Below are 18,793 nucleotides of genomic sequence, written 5' to 3'. Positions count from 1 at the left end.
AGAAGTGAGGTTAAGGCCACGTCCTCCCTGGGACCCTCTGGGACCGGCTCTGGGTCCATACCTGATTCTGTTATTCCTCTGTCCGAGGAGGGTCCAGAAGGCAGGGCGTTACTTGCGTTCTGGGCACTCTAACTGCGGGTAACAGCGGCTATATAGGCCGTCTCCCCGGGGAATAACACCTTCCCATCAGCCTGTGCGGCTAGGAGTACTACTTCCCCATCCTCCCCCGTTACCTCAGGCACAGTGCTACGTATGGGGCAGCTACCATCAGCCAGGTCACCATCTGTTGTGACACTGGTCGCTGGCACAGCACCACCTGCTTCATGGTCCCTGTGCCTCTCCCCATTACCCTTAGCACTGACACTTGCTCCTGCTAGGGGATCCTCAGCAATATCACCCCACAGTGTGACATGGCTGAGTTCTCCTGTACCTTCCAATACATCATCATCATCATCATCAGCAGGTAAAGCATTGACATTCACATTATCAGCATTAACCTTACCAACCGTATCAGATCGGGGAGGGGTGTCAGGGACATAATAAGCAAACATCCTCCCCAAATCAGTTCCCAACAAAACATTTGCAGGTAGATTTTCAGATACTCCCACTTCCTTCACCCCACTCCCCGCACCCCAATCAATAAAAACCCGGGCCATGGGCAAGGGGCATCGGACGCCCCCAATCCCGGTGACAGTCAGAGTCTTTCCCGGAATAAGCTCTTCAGCGGACACCAGTTCGGGTCGGATGAGGGTTCGTTCGGCCCCAGTGTCCTTGAGGCCTACAGTGACTGTGTCCCTCATCATGACAGACTGCAAGTTTTCATAGGCCCTCCCAACCGGCCCACCCACCAAAAGAACTGATGCATTAGGCCCTGGGGCCTTGGATGGGGGGGTTCTTCCTCTTGCTTCTCTGGGCAAGTGGCGCTGAGATGACCAGTTTGGTTGCAGAAATAGCACCTGCGGGCATCAGATGCAGGCCGGGCGTTGGTAAAGGGGACAAGGCCTCCGGAAGGTCGGCTGGCAGGGGCAGGGATGGTGGTTGATGGCTTACCCCCTTTCCAGCTGGCGACGACCGGCTTCCGCACTTCCGGTCTCCAGTTGGCGCCCGTAGGTGTCTGCGATCTGCGCTGCTTTATTGGCATCTGGTGGCTCCCGATCCATCACGAACTGCCGTACCTCAGTCGGACACAGATGCAGGAACTGGTCTTTCACCATCAGGTCCTTTAGCTGCTCAAAGGTGGTCGCTGACAGTCCTTGGATCCACTGCTCAAAGTTGGTTCTGAGCCCATGCACCACATCGCTGTAACTGTAGTGTGGTCCACGTTGGAGGTTCCGGAACTTTTTACGGTACACCTCAGGAGTCAGTTGGAACCTCTGGATTAGGGCCTGCTTAATGGCATCATAGTTCCCATCGAGGCCCTGAGGAAGAGCCACAAACACATCCAGAGCTTTGCCTCGTAGCGCTGCAGTTAAGTATCGGGCCCACTGGCCCTCCGACAGCTGGTATTGTCTGCAAGTCTTTTCAAAACCCCTCAGAAAGGTGTCGAGGTCGTCGTCCTTTTCCATCACAGGAAAATGCTCTGGACGGGGCTTAAACAGGGTCGCATTGTTGGCCTCAACGTTCCGTGAGGTGGATGGTGAAATCCCGAGTTGGGCCATCTGCAGTTCATGGGCCCTCTGAGCTTGGGCCTTCGCTCGCCTCTCGGCCTCTCGCTGGGCTCGCTCAGCTCTCTCGGCCTCCTGGTGCTGCTGAATTACTTTCAGCCGTCCTTCGTGATCCTCTGCAGGAAGTTGCTGTAGAGCCATCTGCAGATAGGGGTCCAGGCTGCCCTGGTTGCTGACGCGGCGTGCGTCTACAGGTGGGACCCCTGCAGCAGTACTGTCCATCTCTCGGCTGACCCCTGGCCCTGCTGAGGTCTGGAGAAGGGCTAGCTCTGCCTCCAGTTGCACTAGTGCAGCCGCCATGTGTTCTCTGTTTTTGCCGCGGGGGTCAATGCCTCTGGTTATACATATTCCAATAAGAGTGTCCTTTTTCTGCTGGCTGTACCAGAGCTCCCCAACTACGACCATGATCACCAAAATAAAAATAGAAAAGAAAAAACGAAGAAGGGTAGGGGTAACTGCTACACATACAGTATTGTCTCAGATCTAATAAACACTGAGTTCGATCTTCAAAACTTTTGTGCAGGGTCCAGGTAAGAACCGTGCAAGTTTTTAGTGAGAGGAATGATTGCTCAAACCAGATCACTAATGTCCTATGATCCCACCGCTTGCCACCAATTTGTCAGGAAAACCACTTGGTCAGACCTTGCAGCCCTCTGGCGCCCCCTTATCCTGCTGTTCAAACACGGTATTGACCGAGGATAAGCACGGGCGCAGCTGCTCTAATTTATGTCGACTATTGTGGCACGTGATGTGACAGGACGTATACAGTACAGACCAAAAGTTTGGACACACCGTCTCATTTAAAGATTTTTCTGTATTTTCATGACTATGAAAATTGTACATTCACACTGAAGGCATCAAAACTATGAATTAACACATGTGGAATTATATACGTAACAAAAAAGTGTGAAACAACTGAAAATATGTCTTATATTCTAGGTTCTTCAAAGTAGCCACCTTTTGCTTTGATGACTGCTTTGCACACTCTTGGCATTCTCTTGATGAGCTTCAAGAGGTAGTCTCCGGAAATGGTCTTCCAACAATCTTGAAGGAGGTCCCAGAGATGCTTAGCACTTGTTGGCCCTTTAGCCTTCACTCTGCGGTCCAGTTCACCCCAAACCATCTCGATTGGGTTCAGGTCTGGTGACTGTGGAGGCCAGGTCATCTGGCGTAGCACCCCATCACTCTCCTTCTTGGTCAAATAGCCCTTACACAGCCTGGAGGTGTTTGGGGTCATTGTCCTGTTGAAAAATAAATGATAGTCCAACTAAACGCAAACCAGATGGAATAGCATGCCGCTGCAAGATGCTGTGGTAGCCATGCTGGTTCAGTATGCCTTCTAATTCCTCCTGATGAAGCAGCATGAATCGGGAAACGCGTCGTAGTTACGGTACTTTGGCAGCTACATGGGGTCCTTATTATTGAAGTGACTACTTGCATCTGTGTGGGGCCTGGTTTCTTTATTTTCTATCACCCCATATGTGTGTAAGGATACAGCTATACGCCTGTTTATCAGTTGGATTAAGCACAATTTGCACTTTATTATCTGCACGGACACGTTCTCCATACTACATATGTAGTGTAGTGGTTTGAGCACTTATAGATATTGGGGATTATATATAAATGTGGCGCCCCTGAGGGTTCAGTCGCCACAGAGGTACTGCACCTCACCCAGAGGTGTGGTGTCTCCCTTCTCTCAGGTAAGGAGGGAGTGCTGCACGAACTCCAACACCCGCATCCAACACTACTCTGCTCCAGGCCGTCTGGAAGGGCAAGATGCAATGTAGTTTTCTGCTGAGCTCTGTCCCTGGCTGGAGTGGGGGGAACCAAAGGTAAGGGGAACCAGTAATGGGTGTGGGTGGAGGAAGCAGTTTAGGGGAGCACTTTTAGAAGGAGGTATATAATGTGAAGCCATCTTAGGGTGGCAAGTCAGTGAGTAAGGACAATTCAGAAGAACAGTCTGGGAGCAGAGTCTCTTTAGGAGCTCTGCTCCACAAGCAGGGCCTAGTCCTAGAGGCCCAGGAGGGGAGCAGGGAGTAATGCTCCGATCTACAGAAGGGATCTGTGAAGCCCAGCTGTGCTTGGTATCACAAATCCTAGAAGGGTGTATTGAAGGATTCCTCCACAAGAGGCCCCCATACCATTCACACATCTCCACCTTCCACCTCAGACCACCAGAGGGAGCTCCTTAGGGAGATATATAAGGGAAGGTGGAGCCAGGCAGCAGTTAGTCTGTTGATGAGTTACTGCAGAGCGAGATACAGAAACAGGTCAGTCTGCAGTGGAGCTCAGTGACTCAGCAATTCCTCTGAGAGTTCAGTTGGTGCAAGCCTGAATACAGAGTGGAGTCCAGACTCAGGTGTAGCTCAGTGAGGTGAGCTGTAGGTGTGCCGGCGCCATAAGATCGGTGAACCGCGGCACGCTGCCGTTTGTGTGAGTAGCCTATTGAGGGCTCGAGTAGGCCGAAGGCGAAGGAGTAGAGAGTTAGTACATAGGGGGCAGAGGAGCTTAACTAGCTCACCCCAGAAGGAGAATCAGTTACCGAACACCGGGTCCGAAGCTTGCCGGGATCTCCATGACCCAGTAAGATAAACCGGAATCCCTGGAGAACTACAGGTCCCAGGATCCCTAAAGTGCTGATACGTACCAGAGCCAGGAGACACATAGGCCCCGTAAGTCGGGAGCGTGCACTCCAAGAGAAGGCCCTACCACAAGGTCAGCCAGCGCAGGACAGAGACAAAAGTTAGGCCTAGCTCCAGGCAGGTCAGAAACTTACTACGCAGCAGCAAGAACCAGGAGGCCCAAAACCTGCTCATTGGGGAGGATCCGGACATACACCCTTCACCCTACAGTGCTCCGGAGAGTGCCTGAAATTCCACCAGTAAAAGGTACTGAAGTGACTATCGTGTCCTTCCCTGTTCTTGCTCTGGCCCGGCGTAGTCTCTTTGTCCTGCATCCCCGTTCCTATACTGCCCTGAGGCCCAGCTCTACCTGTGGAGAGCAATACCATCAAGCTGCCCTATCATCAGCCTCAGTGGACTGTGCAGCGCTGGTGATCCGCACCAGAAACCACAGGTGGCGTCACAAACTCTTTCTTTTATAAACTTTACCAAAATCAACCCCTATTTTAGGAGAGACCACCACCACGACATCCCTAACGGCCAGGCTAAAGGCCCGGGTACCGAGTTATCCCCATCTTCCCCTGGGTGCCACATCTCTCTAATTGGCGTCACGAACAGGATTGCGTGCCTGCTGCAACGACGCCGTGTTTTGCTCGTTGCCACCGGGTACTGTGTGCCTTTATTTTGAACTGTGTACGTAAAGTTGTGGTGAAGATAGCCGCCATTGTTGGGCCGTTGAGCGAGAAGAAGGGCGTAACCGTGGGAAAATAAGGGGCGTACCTGCAAAAGAGCGCGAAGTCCCGGACACGCCCCACGCATCGACGTCAAATCAGGAAGCACCAGGTCCTGTACGCAGCATCGCTGAACGCTCTGACGTAGGACGCAAGTGACGCAAGGTCCTGAAGGCAACCGTCACCTGCGGGGTTGCGGCCTACCGGAAGAAAAACCAGAAGGTAGGCCACGGTTAACTAGGGGGGCGCTAAGATGTCCGTCGAGCAGCAGAACGCCGACCTACCGGTCAACATCCCTGAAGTTCAGCCCGCACCCGATAATGGGCAGGCCGAAGCCGCCGCTCCACCAGCAGCGCCTGTAACACCTGTTATTCCTATGACTTTACCGTACATTCCTGGAGCAAAGTGGCTCCCCCAGTACAACGGCAAACCAGATACCTTGTCTGGATTTACGCAGAAGATATGTGGTATTTTGGATATGTACTCTATGACCGGCAAACAAAGAGCAGCCGTTGTATTAGGACAGCTGACCGGTGCTGCGGAACGGGAAGTGGAAACATGGTCGGCAGCAGACCGGGCGGCAGTGTCCACAATATTCCAAAAACTACAGACTGTCTTTGAGGACCTTACTGAGGCGGACCTCCGGATGAGGTTCTACAGCTGCTCCCAACAACCGGAGGACAATGTTCGGGACTACGCCTGGTGTCTCCAAGTGGCCCTGCGGGCTCTGAACCAGGTTAGTCCGACCAGCTTTGAGAATGAGAACCGAATGCTGAAGGAACAGTTTGTCCGGGGACTGAGGTCTCCAGAGGAGAGCAGGACTGTGCGTTGGTGGTCCCTGGATCATCCAGATGCCACCTTTGACAATCTCAAGGACATGGCTATAAAAGGACTGCAGCCCCTGGAAGCAAATGCCATCCAACGTTGCCAGGGTGTGGCTACCCCAGAGCCTGCAACACCCACCTTTTCTCCAGTGACTGCTGAAGCTAAGGTTCCAGCTACCTCCCCTGGAGAGCTGGACAGTCTGCGCTCTGAGGTGCGTCAGTTGAGCAAAACCCTGACCACTGTGCTTAGTGCTCTGCAGCTGCGGACGGAGCCAGAGGAAGGAGGGAAGATCCTGCTAGCCGACAGCCCTGAGGATGTCCCCTGGATGCGGAGGAGGAGGCCAACACCACCCTCGCCGAGGACCAGTGACCAACGCCGTCCACCAAGGGAGCCGATCTGCTACCGATGCCGTAAGACCGGACACATCGCTCAGAATTGTCCTTTAAACGGGAAAACCCTGGGTCTGAGGGCCGCCACCCAGGAGTAAACTCACCAGGCCCATCAGACTGGTACAACAGATTCGTCGGAGGGAGACCTTTCCTGTCCATTATGGTGGATGGGATCCCGACGCATGCCCTGCTGGACACAGGATCTCAGGTAACCATCATGCCTGAAGTCCTCTACAAGAGGTACTGGTCCATGGACGATCTGCGTCCGCCAGCTCCAAATTTGTCTGTATATGCATCAAATGGACTCCCCCTTAACCTACTCGGGGTTAAGAATGTGACTGTAAAAGTGGGGAGAGTGGAGCTGAAGGATCAGGGACTAATTGTAGTGGAGACTAACCCTGATGACAGCAACCCATATATGGTACTAGGCACTAATGTTGTTGGTAACTGTTTGGGAGAGGTTGTGTTCTTGCTCCAACAGATCGCTGACACTGCCAGACCGAGACAGAGGAGGGCGCTGCAGAGAGAGATCCGCGTCCTGATGTATCAACAGCAAGTACAGTTAACAGATGGTGAAATCAGCAACGTGCGGGTAACAGACCCTATCCCCATTGTTGTCCCCCGAATGAGTGAAATGCTCATCTGGTGTAGAGCTGCCATAGGTCTTAGAGGACAGAGCTACCAGGCGGTAGTAGAACCCCTTTGCTCTGAGCACAGACCCACGCTCTTAACCACCAGGGGAGTGGTAGATGTACGTAATGGGAGGGTGCCTGTCCGTCTTCTCAACCTAGGGGAAGATTAGGTCAAACTGCCACGTTATGCCACTGTGGAGGATTGGTGTCAGCAGCTCCATGTTGGGACAGACACCACTCCTGCCCATCAGAAACAGGGTGTACACAGGGTGGTTCAAGAATACTCGCAGGTGTTCAGTAAACATCCACTAGACTTCGGGAGGGTTAAGGGGGTTCAACATCATATCCCCACAGGCAACCATTCCCCAATTAAAGAACGTTATAGGCCTATACCCACAGCTCACTACCAGAAGGCAAAAGAAATGCTGCATGACATGAGGAAGGCGGGAGTGATTAGGGATAGTTGTAGTCCCTGGGCGGCTCCCCTAGTGCTGGTTAGGAAAAAGGACGGGAGCATGAGAATGTGTGTAGATTACCGTCAAGTAAATCGCATTACACATAAGGATGCATACCCTTTGCCACGCATAGAGGAGTCCCTAGCTGTCTTAAAGTCTGCAAATTACTTTTCTACCCTTGACCTCACTAGTGGTTACTGGCAGGTCGCTGTGGCTGAGGAGGATCGGGAGAAGATGGCCTTCACTACCCCGATGGGACTCTGCGAGTTCAATAGCATGCCGTTTGGACTCTGCAATGCCCCCGGAACGTTCCAGAGATTGATGGAGTGCTGCCTGGGACACCGCAACTTCGAGACTGTGTTACTCTACCTGGACGATGTAATTGTGTACTCCAGAACGTACGAGGACCACTTGAAACATCTGGCAGAGGTATTTGAGTCGCTGTCCCGGTACAGGATGAAGTTGAAGCCCTCAAAGTGCCACCTGCTTAAGAAGAAGATACAGTACCTGGGACACATTGTCAGTCCGGAAGGGGTAGCACCAGACCCGGAGAAGGTCACTGCCATCCAGAAATGGCCGGAGCCAAAGAACCTCAAGGAGGTGCGTCAGTTCTTGGGGCTAGTAGGATACTACCGGAGGTTCGCAAAGGACTACACTAAGAAGGCAGCTCCTCTGCAAGACCTCCTGGTAGGGCAGTCCCCCAAAGGCAAAAACCCTCCATTCCACTGGGGTAAAGAACAGGCTGAATCATTTCAAGCGATGAAGGAGATCCTGACAGGTGATGAGATCTTAGCCTACCCTGACTACAGCCAACCATTCCTGCTGTATACAGATGCCAGCAACGAAGGTTTGGGAGCTGTCTTAAGTTAGAAGCAGAATGGGCAAGAGAAAGTCATCGCGTACGTAAGTACGAAGCTCCGCCCGACTGAGAGGAACCCAGAGAACTATAGCAGCTTCAAGTTGGAGTTCCTGGCCTTATTCTGGGCCATCACAGAGAGGTTCAAGCACTATCTGGCTTCCAGCAAGTTCACTGTCTTTACTGATAACAACCCCTTGACCCATCTTGAAACAGCAAAGTTGGGGGCTCTGGAACAGCGAAGGATGGCTCGGCTGTCAAACTACCAATTTACAATTAAATACCGGGCGGGCAACAAGAACGCCAACGCCGATGCCCTGTCTAGGATGCCTCACCAGTCAGACACGGAGGAAGAAGTGGATGACCTGAAAGAGATAGAGCTACCTGCCTTTCATCGGAATGGGATGATCCATGAGCAGAGAGTCTTCAGGAAGCAGCGTGGAAAGACGTTAAACCCCCTGCCTCACCACAGCTGGAAAGAGACCCAGGACAGCGACCCGGTTGTCAGCTGCATTAAACAGCTGATAACCCAAGAAGGTGCCTCCCTGGAGAAAGATGCGTCTCTCCAAGCAAAGCAGCTGTGGAATGAGAGAAGCCGGCTGTTTATCTACCGTGAGAAGCTGTGCCGGAGGTACGTCAATCCAAAAACTCATGAGATGGTATGGCAGATAGTAGTCCCTAAGACAGACATCCATATGGTATTAGAAGCTTACCATGATCAGGTGGGGCACTTTGGCTGGAAAAAGCTAGAGACCCTGCTGAAATGTCGATTCTACTGGGTAGGAATGCGCAGCTCCATTGAGAGGTGGTGCCGGCACTGTGGACCCTGCGGCCTAAGAAGGAAAGACTTCATCAGCCAGAAGGCACTCCTGCAACCCATCAAGACGACTCGACCTCTGGAGATCGTGGCCCTGGACCATGTCAAGTTGTCACCCAGCCGGTCAGGGTACTCCTATGCTCTGACCATGGTGGATCACTATCGCGTTTCCTGGTGGTCGCCCCCGTCAAAGACCTGACAGCAGAGACAGCAGCGAAGACGTTCCAAGCGTACTTCTGCAGACCCCATGGATACCCTGAGCAGGTACTGACTGATCAAGGCCTGGCCTTTGAGGCTGAATTGTTCAAAGAGTTCTGCCATCTCTTCAGGTGTAAAAAGATAAGAACTACACCTTACCACCCACAAACAAACGATCTCTGTGAGAAGATGAACAACATCATCATCGACCTGCTAAAGACTATACCACTTGAAGAGAGAAACCAGTGGTCAGACCTACTACCTGACTTAGCGGATCTGTATAATCATATACCAGTCAGTTCCACCAACTGCACTCCGGCATATCTCATGCGGGCAAGGCCAGGAAAGCTGGCCATGGACTTGGAGCTTGGTGTTGTAGAACCTGAAGCTGATATGACCACTGAGGACTGGGACACCACCAGACAAGAGCAGTACAGAAGGGTACAAGCTTGTGTCAAGGACAGTCTTACTCGGGTGAGAGAAAAACAGGAAATCCAATACAACAAAAACGCACCCGCAGAACCTTTCACACCTGGTGAAACAGTACTAAAAAGGAAAAGACATAGTAAAGCCGAATAAAGACTTGCGTCCATCAAGTTCGACCTGTAAGTTCTGTAGTTGCTAAAGTTGATCCAGAGGAGGGCAAAAACCCCAAATGATTTAGCCAATCTTCACCTGAGGAAAAATTCCCTCCCGACTCTGAAACCAGCAGTCAGAATAAATCCCTGTATCAACCTACTATTTTATTCTATTTTTAAGTATATGCAGAAATCTGCCTGGTATCTAGAAAAGCATCCAGTCCCCGCTTGAACTGGTGTAGTGAATCCGACATTACCGTCTCCTCACTCAGTGAATTCCATATTCTCACTGCTCTTACCGTAAAGAACCCCTTCCTATGCTGGTGCTGAAACCTTTTCTCTTCCAGTCTTAGTGAGTGCCCTCTTGTTACCGTAATATCCCTCCTTTTGAACAAATCCCGGGCAAGGTCTCTATACTGTCCCCTAACATATTTGTACACATTTATTATGTCCCCCCTCAACCTTCTCTTTTCCAGGCTGAATAGTCCTAGTTTTGCCAACCTCTCTGGGTATTGCAGTCCCTCCATTCCCTTTATTAATTTTGTTGCCCTCCTTTGTACCTTTTCAAGCTCATTTATATCCTTTCTATATATTGGGGCCCATAACTGAGCACAGTATTCCAAGTGTGGTCTGACCAGTGCTTTGTACAGTGGAAGAACAATGTTCTCATCCTTTGCAGCTATACCTCTTCTGATACATCCCATTACCCTGTTTGCCCTTACAGCAGCGGCCTGACTTTGGGCACTCCAATTTAGTTTGCTATCAATCAAGATGCCCAAGTCCTTCTCCATCTCTGAATTCCCCAATGATTTCCCATTCAGTGAGTACTGGTGACTTCCATTTTTCCTTCCCATATGTATGACCTTACATTTCTCCTCGTTAAACCTCATTTGCCATTTAATGCTCCACCTACCCAGCTTATCCAAATCCCTCTGTAGGTCTTCACTATCCTCTTTTGTATTAATTGTTTTACATAACTTTGTGTCATCTGCAAATATTGATATTTTACTATTTATCCCGTTGACTATGTCGTTAATAAAGATATTAAATAACATTGGGCCTAGTACAGACCCCTGTGGTACCCCACTAGTGACGCTTACCCAATCTGAGTATATTCCATTTATAACCACCCTCTGCCTTCTATCCTTTAGCCAGTTAGCTACCCACTTGCAGACATTTTCCCCCAGCCCCATCATTCTCATTTTGTATACCAACCTATTATGTGGCACGCTATCGAACGCTTTTGAGAAGTCGAGATACACGACATCCACTGGTTCCCCCTGATCTACTCGAGAGCTAACCTCCTCGTAAAAGTCAATCAGGTTTGTTTGGCAGGAGCGATTCCTCATGAATCCATGTTGGTTCGGGGTTAACAGATTATTAGCGTCAAGATGCTCCATGATTGCCTCATTAATAAAGCCTTCAAAAATTTTGCCCACAACGGACGTCAGACTCACCGGCCGATATTTTCCGGCGTCACTTTTTGCTCCCTTTTTGAATATTGGCACTACATTCGCCTGTCGCCAATCAAGTGGCACAGACCCAGTCTCAACAGAGTCCTTAAATATAAGATATAACGGTCTGTCTATCACATTACTTAGTTCCCTTAGTACCCGTGGGTGTATGCCATCAGGTCCTGGTGATTTGTTTATTTTAATGTTACTGAGGCGTTTCTGTACCCCAGCTTGGGTTAGATTTGTCATACTTAGTGGAGGATTAAGCTTGTCACTTCTCATTTCGCCTGTTAGTTCTTTTTCCTTTGTGAAAGTTGACGAAAAAAATTATTTAATAGATTAGCTTTATCCTCATCTTTCTCTATGATTTTGCCTTCATCACTTTTTATCGGTCCAATATTATTCGATTTAATCCTTTTACTATTTATATACGTAAAGAACAGTTTGGGATTTGATCTACTTTCTCTAGCAATACGTCTCTCTGTTTCCTCCTTTGCTATTTTTATTTGTTTTTTGCAGGTTCTCGTTTTTTCCTTGTAACACATTAGTGCCTCCTTGCTGTTTTCCTGTTTTAATCTCTTGAATGCCTCTTTTTTGCTATTTAACGCCCCTTTTACGTTCTTATTCAACCATATTGGTTTCCTCTTATTTCTGGCCCTTTTATTCCCATACGGTATATACCTCTCGCACTGAGTATTCAGAATTCTTTTGAAGGTTTCCCATTTACTATTCGTATTTCCTTGATTAAGAACTTTGTCCCAGTCTATAAGTTGAAGGTTTTCTTTCAGCTGATCAAACTTCGCCCTCCTAAAGTTTAATGTTTTTGTTGTTCCCTTATTGATAACCCTACTGAAGGGCATTTTGAAATTGATAATATTATGATCGCTATTACCTAGGTGCCCCCCTATCTGTACCTCAGTTATTCTATCAGGCCTATTAGTCAATATTAAGTCCAACACTGCCTTCCCTCTCGTTGGTTCCTGCACTAGTTGGGAGAGATAATTATCCTTGATATTTGTCAAGAATCTTTTTCCTTTCTGCGATCTACAGGTTTCTGTTTCCCAGTCAATATCCGGGTAGTTGAAGTCCCCCATTACAATCACCTCATTATGTTTTGCTACTTTGTCTATTTGTCCTAATAGCAGTTTCTCATTCTCCTCTGTTATATTGGGTGGCTTATAGCAGACCCCCAGTAATATTTTATTATTATTTTTTGCGCCCTCTATCTCTACCCACATGGACTCGACCCCCTCTTCTCCCTCTCCTATATCTTCCCTTAGTCTGGGCTTTAGACATGACTTTACATATAAGCAGACTCCTCCGCCCTTCCCCTGTTTCCGGTCCCTTCTAAATAAACTATAATCTGTTAAATTTACCGCCCAGTCGTAGCTATCGTCTAGCCAAGTCTCTGTTATACCTACGATGTCATACCTCTCCTCCGATATAAGCGCCCGCAGCTCATCCGCCTTATTGGTCAGGCTTCTTGCGTTGGTCAGCATGCAAGATAAAACTTTGGGGTTATTTAGCATCCTATTCTTCTCTAACGATCTAACTGTACTATCCCCACCCCCCTCTCCACCCTCATTATATTCACTTCTCCCCTTCCCCCTTGCTTGCCTCACATCCCACCTATTTCCTTGGTTTCCCCCCCCCCGTCTCTAGTTTAAAAACTCCTCCAACCTATTAGCCATCTTCTTCCCCAGCACCGCTGCACCCTCCCCATTGAGGTGCAGCCCGTCCCTACGGTAGAGCCTGTAGCCGACAGCGAAGTCGGCCCAGTTCTCCATGAACCCAAACCCTTCTGCCTTGCACCAACTCTTTAGCCACTTATTCACCTCCCTAACCTCCCGTTGGCGCTCCTGTGTGGCTCGCGGGATTGGTAGTATTTCTGAGAAAACTACCTTGGAGGTCCTTGCCCTAAGCTTCCTACCTAGATCCCTGAAATCATTTTTAAGGACCCTCCATCTACCACTCACTTTGTCATTGGTGCCAATGTGGACCATGACCGCTGGGTCTTCGCCAGCCCCACCCAGTAACCTGTCAACCCGATCCGCGATGTGCCGGACTCGAGCGCCAGGGAGGCAGCACACCGTTCGGCGATCCCGGTCTTTGTGACAGATTGCCCTGTCTGTCCCCCTAATAATAGAGTCACCCACTACCAGGACCTGTCTAGCCTGCCCTACACTTCCCCCCTCCCCCTCATTACTGGAGCATACACTCCCCCGGCGGTCAGAGGATCTGTCGTGCTCCAATAATGCCGGTTCTGAACCAGCCTTCCTATACTTCTTCCCTCTATCCCTTCTAACCGTTAGCCAGCTCCCTGCCTGTTCAGCCTGCGCTTCCCCACTAAGCTCCACCCCCAGTGTTGACCCATTGAGTGTCTGCTCGGTGAGCAGCAAACTCCGTTCCATGTTGTCGATGCTCCTCAGTACCGCTATCTGAGCACTTAGATCCAGGATTTGGGCTTCCAAGTGCACGATATGCTCACATCTCTCGCAGCAGTATGGATCCCTGAGCGGTAGCTCAGGGAATGCATACATTGCGCAAGATGTACACTGCACGGCTCCGGCCAACATGGACGTCATTCTAAATATGGGGATACAGTCAGTATATATGTACAAGTACAAAACACAATTATTTATATATAGGTGTATGGACGGGGATCAATTAGGGATGTGCAAGTGTATCGATTAGATATCGGCGCGGGATCAGTTAAGTATGGACGGGGGATCAATTAAGTATCAATTAAGTATGGACGGGGGATCAGCTGAGTGGGTCAGGTGGATTAATTAAGTGTGGACGGTGTGTCAATTAACTATGGACTGGGATCAATAAGTATGGACTGGGGAAATAATTAATTGTGGACTAGGGATTCAATCAATTAATTATGGACAGGGGGTTTAATTAAATAGGATGGGGGGTAAAGCAAAAAAATAGGTATGGACGGTGGGTCAATTAACTAAGGACTGGGGATCAATAAGTATCAATAATATCAATAAATATGGACTGGGGAAATAATTAATTGTGGTCTGGGGAATCAATCAATTAATTATGGACAGGGGTTAATTAAATATGGTGGGGGATAAGGCAAATAGATAGGGACTGGGGATGAGTAAAAGTGGACAAGGGGAATCTATTAAATAGGACAAGGGGGATCAATCAATTATGGGCTGGGGGGGTCAATCATTTAAATGTGGTCAGGGGGATCACTTTAATATGGACGGGGGGTGGTCGGGGATCAATTAAATGAGGACGGGGGGGTCAATTTAATGTGGTCAGAGGGATCAGTTAAATATGGACGGGGGTGTTCAGGGGAATCAATTTAAATATGGACGGGGGGGTAATCAATTAAATATGGACTAGGGAATACAATACAATTACAATACAGATACAGTACAGTACACACTTGGGTTCAGTAGGGCCGCTTATCGCGGCCTCCTGCCCCTCACTCACCTCCTCTAGGGACGCTGCACGCTATCACAGCGCGCTTGTCCCTCCGGTCGCCTCTTACCGGTCCTCCTGATCACCTCCTGGTAACCACCACCTGGCACCCTCCGCTGGCCGGCACTGCACGCTGCCACAGCGCTCTCTTGCGCTCGTCCCTCCGGTCGCCTCCTACTGGTCCTCCCAGTCCGCTCGGTCACCTCCGCCTGGCTCTCCTCCCTCCAACCACAAACTCGACGACCAGTGGGAAAAAGACCCCTACACTGTGTTACCATCAAAATTTGACAACAAAAATACATGCATAATTAGTCGTGATGGAGGAAAAACATCTGCTACAGTGTCCAGGGACCACTTAAAGTTGTGTCCAGACGTACTGAAATCCCAAGATGAAGTGCCTCTTACTATCCTAGAAGAACCTAAAGAAGCGGTGATACACACTGACCTAGGAGACTTCCCTGCGGATTGGCCTCAGATCGGAGGTGCAGTAATCATTCCAGTACTTCAATTCTATGAACAGCCAGAGAACCCTCCACAGCAAGTTGTACCTGTAAGTGCTGTAGAAGACCCAGCTCAAGAAGTATCCCCGGATGAAGGATCCCCGGCAGGAGCGGAGCAGGAGGGCCCAGCCAATGGTAGACTTGCCAGTCCAAGGGAGAGGTTAAGGCAGTTTTATAACATGGTTACACGTAGAACTGGTAGAGTAACGGAGGAAATAGATACTGACACTCCACTAACCACAACACTACGCAGATCAGTACGCAGCACAAGAGGTAAACCTCCTGCTAGGTACACGGAGTAAAATAGTACCATTTCTGAGAGTGTAGATAGTTACCCCTGGGGTATTGTATATTAAATTGTAATGTACTGCATAATTGTGTATTTCCCATGCAAATGTACATTATTTTGTGTTTTGCTTATTTTTGAACAGTTTAAGTGATATGGACACTTTGCTTATTTATTTCTTTATTTACCAAAGAACTGCGTGGCTGAGGACTGTGTGCAGCCCAAAAACTCTTATTGTATATAACTGCGCTCCCTGGAGTGCCCCTTTTAGGTGACCTCAGAAGGAAAACCTGTCTGGAGTGGCTTTGGTGGAGGTCCAACTCCGGATCTTCATGCCCTGCAGCCACCCCAGGGCCTACGTAGAGGGTTTAGGACAGGTCCCTCAAAACCACCAAGTACTCTACCTTGTGAGATGGACATCCTGTATGGGAACCTCACCATAGGAGATTTGGATCCTGAGGACGCTTTGTATTTGTTTTAGTTATGCAACGTTTAAGATTTGTGCCTCCCATAAAGGGAAGATTGTTCTAGTATTGCTTATGTTTCCTATTGTTACTGTTGTTATAAAATGTACTTCAGCCCGGGAGTGCTGAGTTTAACTAGGGGGGAATGTGAAGCCCAGCTGTGCTTGGTATCACAAATCCTAGAAGGGTGTATTGAAGGATTCCTCCACAAGAGGCCCCCATACCATTCACACATCTCCACCTTCCACCTCAGACCACCAGAGGGAGCTCCTTAGGGAGATATATAAGGGAAGGTGGAGCCAGGCAGCAGTTAGTCTGTTGATGAGTTACTGCAGAGCGAGATACAGAAACAGGTCAGTCTGCAGTGGAGCTCAGTGACTCAGCAATTCCTCTGAGAGTTCAGTTGGTGCAAGCCTGAATACAGAGTGGAGTCCAGACTCAGGTGTAGCTCAGTGAGGTGAGCTGTAGGTGTGCCGGCGCCATAAGATCGGTGAACCGCGGCACGCTGCCGTTTGTGTGAGTAGCCTATTGAGGGCTCGAGTAGGCCGAAGGCGAAGGAGTAGAGAGTTAGTACATAGGGGGCAGAGGAGCTTAACTATCTCACCCCAGAAGGAGAATCAGTTACCGGACACCGGGTCCGAAGCTTGCCGGGATCTCCATGACCCAGTAAGATAAACCGGAATCCCTGGAGAACTACAGGTCCCAGGATCCCTAAAGTGCTGATACGTACCAGAGCCAGGAGACACATAGGCCCCGTAAGTCGGGAGCGTGCACTCCAAGAGAAGGCCCTACCACAAGGTCAGCCAGCGCAGGACAGAGACAAAGTTAGGCCTAGCTCCAGGCAGGTCAGAAACTTACTTACTATGAAGGAAGGTAAAGGCCGGGGTGAGACTTATAGGGAAACTTTCCAGTGAAAACAAAGAGTCAGGACGATGGCATCTGCCATACATCACGTCCGCAGATTACAGGTCTCTAATGTCTGCAGTGAAGGTTATAAGAAACCTTAAAGTCTTTATACTGAGCAGAAAACTGCAGCTGGTACCAGGTGTGCGGAGGAATATAGTGTGAATCATGGGGGTAAGAGCACTGGCTCATAAGCAGCAACCCATCAGTAACCGGCTTACTAGAGGAAAGGTTCTAAGAGTTTCTGATCCATTGAACAATCTGCAGTTTGATAGGAGAAAAAAAAATGCCTTGTGCCATTTCACACCCTGCTGAAGATTGCATCTGCCAGAGAGTGGGCTCATGATGTCAGATGGGGCCGTGCGGGCTTCCCAATAGTTCCCAGCAGCCATGGCCGGACTCAGTTATGTGTGACCAGCGCAGTCGGCACCGGCCCCAAGACTTCAGTGGGAGGGCTGCAGGTAAATCAGCACCGGGGATTTGCATCCCCCTCAACTCGGGGCACGTTTGCTGCCGGATGTCATTGTGGGGCCATCCACAATTTCCTTCTCAGGAATTTTATTTGGTAGACTTAGTGGCTGCCCAAATACATTAATTTCTCACAAAGGAGCTGAAGATAGAGTGGCAGTAGTTGGATTCAAGTTTCTTCAGCCTGTTAGATATCAGAGGGTGAACAGCAGCACATTGGCTCAGTGGTTAGCACTGAAGCCTTGCAGCACTGGGGTCCTGGGTTCAAATTCCAACAAGGACGACATCTGCAAGGAATTTGTATGTTCTCCCCGTGTTTGCGTGGCTTTACCCCTCAGTAAAAAAGCAGCCTTAGAGTGTCCAGGAACCTTCACACAGACTTTTCTTAGCTAGGGCTGATTCTCGGCAGAGTTGAATGGGCTACCAGAGAATCCTCTGGTGTGCCCTGGCTTCTACATCAGGGGAGTTCATGATAGCACAAACTTTGTAGCTGCTATGGGGCTCTTGAGCGGAGGAGAAAGGTTAGCCCTAAGAATCAGATCCTCTGGTGGGCCCAATGTTCTTCAGCCTGACACTGCTTCTCTTTGAGAGTTACATTTTACCAAAGCCATATTCTTTAGCTCGGTGAAAGGACTGGCATAGAGGGAAACCATATCTACTCTGGCTGTTATTTCTCCGTCACCAGGTTTAGATCATTGTCACACACGACCATGCCTGGCTGTATGTTCAGCGGTGAGAGCCACAGATCAGGCTGCTGAGTTACAGCTTTCAACAACTCTGCAGCGCTGGGCGGTTTGCCACCTAAGAATTAAGCATGTTATCTTCAGCACAGCCTGTTGCCGCTTGGCCAAGGCAGTGCTGCAGTGCTTTCAGCTTGTGACTGATGTGGTCATTTCTGAGATGGAGGAGGAGGTGCAGGAGCTGAACAATGTGATTACATTGAGGTTACATTGGCAACTCTGTTTTTTATACTAAAGCTTATTGTTCCCATTATTAAAGAATGGGTCTCCTATACTGTTATTGCGTATGCAGTGACTGCAAGGGCTGCCAAAAATTCAGACGCAACCCAATACCCCTTTGAAGAGACACAGAGGAGGGTCTCAGTAGTGGTAAGTGGTAATGTAGTGGTAATGCCCATGCTGTGACTTCAAGGGCTGCCAAAATTTGCGAAAAACCCCACTAAGAATTTAAAGACACATGGAGCAGGGCCACAGTAACAAGGTACGACATGTTCCCATTAGAAAGGAGAGGGTCTGCTATACAGTTATAGGGTTTGCAGTGAGTCCATCGCTGGGTGGTTTGTCACCTAAGCATTAAGCATGTTATCTTCAGCACAGCTTGTTGCCGCTTGGTCAAGGCAGTGCTGCAGTGCTGTCAGCTTGTGACTGATGTGGTCATTTCGGAGATAGACGAGTAGGTGCAGGAGCTGAACAGTGTGATTACATTAAGGTTACATTGGCGAGTCTGGTTTTTATGCTAAAAAAACATCCTATTGTGTTTTTATTTTTTTA

Source organism: Phyllobates terribilis, unplaced genomic scaffold (assembly GCF_046119375.1).
Source record: "Phyllobates terribilis strain yellow unplaced genomic scaffold, ASM4611937v1 Scaffold_318__1_contigs__length_2195899, whole genome shotgun sequence".
NCBI classification, from domain to species: Eukaryota; Metazoa; Chordata; class Amphibia; order Anura; family Dendrobatidae; genus Phyllobates; species Phyllobates terribilis.
Note: the sequence above shows the minus strand (reverse complement) of the source record.